Source organism: Seriola aureovittata, chromosome 21 (assembly GCF_021018895.1).
Source record: "Seriola aureovittata isolate HTS-2021-v1 ecotype China chromosome 21, ASM2101889v1, whole genome shotgun sequence".
NCBI lineage: Eukaryota > Metazoa > Chordata > Actinopteri > Carangiformes > Carangidae > Seriola > Seriola aureovittata.
This window is the reverse complement of record NC_079384.1, coordinates 15,461,223-15,467,222: the sequence shown is the minus strand read 5'-3', so window position 1 is coordinate 15,467,222 and position 6,000 is coordinate 15,461,223.

Sequence of the window (6,000 nt, the reverse complement as noted above, 5' to 3'; positions counted from 1 at the left end):
ATTAACTGTACTTTTGATGGATTAGGAGAAAAACCTTTAAATTGTTTCTCAGTTCACGGTGTCTAAAATTCAAGTCCATGTGTGGGATTTTTTTTTTTTAACTTCCATTTGTTCACCCATATAACACACATGCAAACACACAAAGGAAACACATTAAATTATGGTGCCAATTACATTTAGACCAAAAAATATAACAGTGACAGAAGAAATGTGCTCGTAACTTTCATTTGAAATACATCCCCACACAGAAATGTAATATATGTCCCTAGATCAACAGGGATGTTGCCATATATGACACCTATAAGGGGATATATTATTATCACATATCTACATCCTCTGGATATATGAAGATATATACATTTATAACATAGATGAAATAGCCATAGTAAAATTTGTATATGTACATACAGTATATTGAAAATATCTATATGTTAATCTATATTCTATTAATAGGTTTTATACATAATTCTTTACATATGGTCCTTTTTTTATATGTAGAAATTACAATCTTTTTAAGTGTGGAAATTACATTTGTGTATCGGTCTTACCAAAGAAATAGTTCCTATTAAAACAGTTGACATTCATTGCTGTCGACTTTTTAAAATGTAGTTTCGAAGCTTCATTATATTTGGTGGAGGTAGAAACCTCAGGGGACAGATAACTTGAAACCAAAACTGCTTGACTGGACAGCACCAAAGGTGAGAAAGTGGGTTTTTGTGTTTTAGGTGAAATGTCCCTTTAATAGAGTGACGCCTGACGGGTGAGGTAATCAACCACCTGTTGCAATCATGACTTCTTGTATATTGTGTTGCGTGGCTGCTACTGTTAATAATGTGGAGTTTCGTAAACAATACATCCGCTAAGAATGTATTTATGTGACTTCATGTCGACTCGGTGGAGGAATTACTCGTGTTTTTGTCGCGCTGTTGACGCCGCTTGGATTCAGAAAGTTTCTCCAGCCTCGGGTCACATTAGCTGTGTGGCCTTCAGCTTGTTTTCCTGTCAGTGATGTTCTCAGCTTGGACCCCCCCCCCCCCAAGGGTTTCACACTTCTGCCAAGAACCCAGGGACCTGTGCTTCACCAAACCGGGGGTGAGGTAAGTGCTAACTGCTTGTGCTAACGTGCATGTGTTGAGTTGGTGTTTTGGCTCTGTTTAGTAACAATTATTAATAGCTACTGGCTGTTAATTCCTGCCCTTGTGTGCAGTATTTGCATTGGTAATAGCTGTTAAAGAGTTTTCTTTAGTGGTCAGTGCATCATGGCACTTCCATGCTGTTGGTTGAAATATTGTTGAAATATGACTAATAGTGTCGTGGGATTAATTGGTTTCAGTCACTGACTGTTGTTGCTGTTGTTATGGGGGTTTGCTTTTAGCTCCGTGCTAACCAGGTTGCTAGTATGAGTATAAACATCATTATTGTCCTCCATTCAGCCCAGTCTCAATATTTCCCTGTAATATTGACTTCTGAAAGGAAACTCACTTTAGCTTGACACACACAGGATGGTAACATGCATGTTTTGTTTTCTCCACACCCTTCACATTCAGCTAAATGTTATAGAAATATTTAAACTGAAATGCAATGTGTGTGTGGGTCAGTTGGCTTTATGTTCAGTTTTTCTCAGCACTAAATGTGTCTGCTTCAAGCAATGAATCCTTGCAATTTTTTAAATGTACATAATAACTACCTGCTGCACAGCTAATGTGCTGTAATAGGTTAAGCATCATGTCAGTTCAGAACATAGTCTGTTCCAGCAGTTTTTAACCTGGCAAATGGCAGGATAAGAAAGCGCTGTAGGCTTTCATCAGGTTCTGTTTCTGGCACAGATTCATTAGGGAGCATAACTACCATCCCCGTGTGTCTCTGCTGTGCTAAGCTTGGTGCATGTTTACTGAAGGTGATGATAATATCATTCCCTGTGTTCATGTAATAATTCTGCTGCATGTAAATTGGCTGGTGAATTGTGCACAAGTGCAACAGCAACCTCTAAACATGTTGTCCACATGGAACTGAATAGTATCAGAGTGCACATTATGTCATTAAATGTAGACCTGCCTCAACATACTGTACATATGTGATGTGTTATGTACTATTTGAAGTTAACAGTTATATAGTCATGATGCTTCCTTTTGATGTGGAATGGTGCTGCAAATGATTATTTTGTAGTTTTATTGGACCTTTAAACTTAATGTAGTGCAGCGGCCTACAGACAGGACTGGACCCATATCCATATGGAGTAATGTCCATACCTCAAATAATTTGCTTTAATCTTATTATATTTTAAGCAGTTTGCATCTTTCTGTCTGTTTCTGCCTCCTTCTGCCTCTTGCGGTTTACACTTGGGTGAGAACAGTGTGACAATTTGACAGTTCAATATTTACACTTTATATAAAGCGTGCAAAAACAAATACATGATTTGTAGCTGACTTCCTCTTGAATACACGTGGTGTGATTGAGTGAGCGAGTGTAGGTGTGTGATGTGTAGGGCTGGAGCTCTGTGGAGTGGGTTCTGGCTAATTTTTTGTTTTTCTGTCTCCGGCTCAGAACTGGCACTGTGGTTATGGAAGTGGGGGGTCTGTGTGGTTTTCAGGTGACCCGTAGCTGTGTGGGAGGTTTGGTTGCTGGTAGCGGTGGGTCTGCCTGCCTATCGGAAATGCCGCCTCCCATTACCCACGCCCTCTCTCCCTGTAAAAGAAGCCAATGTTTCCTTATGGCTCATAATGAGATACACCTCCAGGGCTGTTTATTTACAAGGCTCTGAAACAGCTCTGTGTGTTCACAGGGCAGCCATTCACAATATCACAGGTGATGCATTTACAGACCGCTCCATAGTCAGGGATGTTGACATCCGCAGCAAGTTGTGGCTGAAGTTTTCTTGGTCCTGGGGATTTTGGCAAGTCATATGCTGCTATATATCCCAGCAGATAAACATCACACTGAGTTACAGTGCAGTGCAGAGAACATCTGTTGTGTTATCAGTTTTATTCGTGATTGTACTTTACACAGCTGATACCAAGTTGCAGATATGGCGTGGTTTTTCATTGCTTCCTGTTTGCTGAAGTTTTATGTTTTAGAATACGGGGGCACACAATCTTCTTGTTCACTGATTCAAACCTGCTTATGATTTACTTATTTGAATAAAATGCTCTTTAATCTGAAACTTAACAACTATAGGTAAAGCTTGAAAGCGATCAGAAAAAGTTTCACTTACAAGACAAGGAAGCTGTGCAATTTGAAAATCAAATTTAAAACCTAATATCTTTTAACATTTTTTACAATCTGCAACTATAAAGAAATATTTAAGATATCTTTACAGAACTTTTACTCCCCTGAATAAATAAGTGAGTATTTGGACTGATCTAGATTTATTCTGTTAAAATTAGCTCTGAATCGTTGTTTTCTCTTTGCGTTCTCGGGGGTATAGATGCTCTATATCTGACTGACACATCCTGCTAGTTGTGTGTTCTTTTTAGGTTGCGTAAACAAAACCAACAGAAGATCCCAGCTGCAACACACAACTCTGAACAGGGCTTATTCAAATAAGGAAGGGTTAATAAGTTGGAAGTATATTTTGTAATGAAACCAATATGCAACAGTAGACGGTATTTTTAAGTCCAGAGTCGGATGGAATAAAACATTTTTTTAACGCAATTAAACTTCCCATCCCAATTTGTATTGGCTGAACACACAAAATAGTCTTGTTCATGCTTTCCAACCCCTAAGGAAGAGGTGGGCTGTAATGAGTGGAAACATAGCAGAAATCCCCACGGTGTGCATGCTGTGATGTAGTGGCAAATAAAAAGGTGGGTAAACTATTTCCTTGCTGTCACTCACAGACATAATCCTGAGGGATTTAAAACATTAATATACAGTAAAAAAGGATATCAGGGGTATTTCCACACAAGAATTTGTTTATAATATCTCCATAAAAACAAACATAACTGAAATTAGTTTAATACTGCTTATTGTTAGTGTGGTTAATATTACATATAAAGATGCCGGGGGTGAACTGACATTAACATTGTATGTATGCCAACATGCCAACTGCGTTTCCACGGTGAGAAAGAATGAAGTCTGCCACAACAGGCAACGATGATGTCCAAACAAGGACACAGATGTGGATGAGACGCTGCCAGTTGGAAATATCGGCTAATGCCGCTGCGGGGGGAGGTGTATGCTGGTGGCACTGCTTCTCCCAAGAGCCACTTAACCCCAATGGAAAATGTATTGCTCAAAGTAAACAGTGGTTGGTATTACAGCACAATATGATACAGAGCAAACAGAGCGATCAGGATCCATTGAAGCAGAGCAGCATGTGGTTTTCCAAAGCCCAACCCCCTTTCGCCAGTCCTCATACAGGTAGGGACTTGCCTCTCATCAGAAATCATTGCTGATATTTACCAGTCTTGAGCTGGATAATTGCTCAGCTGGAGCAGTGAAAGACACACCGGAGATGAAGACAAACAGGATGTGGTGCGAATGACGAAAAAAAAAAAAAGGGTGGGAAAAAAAAAAAAAAGACCCAGCTTGGCAGGTTGAAGTGGAGCATGTTCTCTTGGCACACAGCTTGTCCCCCGAATCCAAGCCACCTGTATTAACTCATGACTAACCTGATTAACCTGTTCATAGATCTGACAGACACAGATACCGGAATGATAGATTTCCGGGCTGGCAGCCAAGCGAGCCATCTTGAAGGAAATGGTTTGTGTAATTAACAGAGGAGCTCAGCAGAATGACAGGGGGTAATTGTAGCGTTTGCAGATGATGTCTTATTGTCATCGAGGGTGCCTCCCGGGCTGTTATGGGTACAGGCGGCTGCTGCTTTGGGCTGTGGGATGGGAACAGACACCTGGCAGCACTAGACACGCGAAACCTGTACGGACTCTGCACCTGTGCACCTTTGGTTAGTCTGCACAAATTAAGAGAAAAAAAACTCACTATGAAAAAACCCATTTACTCACTGGCCTGCAGTGGTAAAGGGCCCTGCAGATATTTAGGATTTTTGAGCTATCGCTCTCTGGGGTTAATTATATTTGACATCCAGAAACAGTGCTCTGGCTTGAGGTCTTTGCGGGTCCCTACTCCCTATTATCCATGACCCAGTCTGGGACTCAAGTTGGGCCAGGCAGAGTCTGGTTATATTGCTACAGGTCTGGGGGCTTTGTGTCGGTATATCACACACCTGGATCTCTACCAGCTCTGATCATGTGGTGCATCATAATCATCACAGGGCGGGTTAAACCAAAAATATCTACATTAATGGAAACCATTAGAGCAAATTAAGAAAAAGAATAAATGACATTCCTCAAAAAATAGAAGTAGGATACAGTAAATTTAGATATGCATGTATACATGTGTCATTGAAATTAGGTGAGAAAGGAAGATAAAGGAGAGCCTGCACACGTCTTAAAAGGCAGGAGTGTCTCAGTGGAATTCCCCAAAGTCTACAAAACAGCAGGAGACATCAAAAAGTGACCTACAGTAACACTGAAAGATATATGAAGTCAGCTTTCAGAGGAATTAGTTTTTTTTTTTTTTTTTTGGTGGATACTGAACTTAAATCTGAATTTAGATCATAAAGACATGACAGAGTTGATTTAAGTGATTTCAGGAGGATATAAGGTCCGCTACATGCCAAATATAGCCCCTCACATCTGGGGCCTCATTGGATCGTTGGACCCCCTCCCCTCCTCCACTGTTTCCTCTGTCTGACAGATGTCAGACATGCTGCGACAGGCTCAGCCCCAGAGATGTTACAGCGAGAGGAAACATGGGGATCAAGAGGGAGTCTATCTTATCACTGCAGGTATAAAAGAAGATTAGTCGTCGCACCTGAGGAGAAGGCCGTGCTGGTTTACACGGGGGTAATGACCGGTTAAACAAAGGCGGTGTTGCAGCAGGGCTCTATACAGCCGCCCTATCAGTTTTGCTTTCCTCAGATCAGTCAATTACACCTCACCTCCGTCGCCTTTATCCAAGCCAAAATCAGGTTTTGACTTG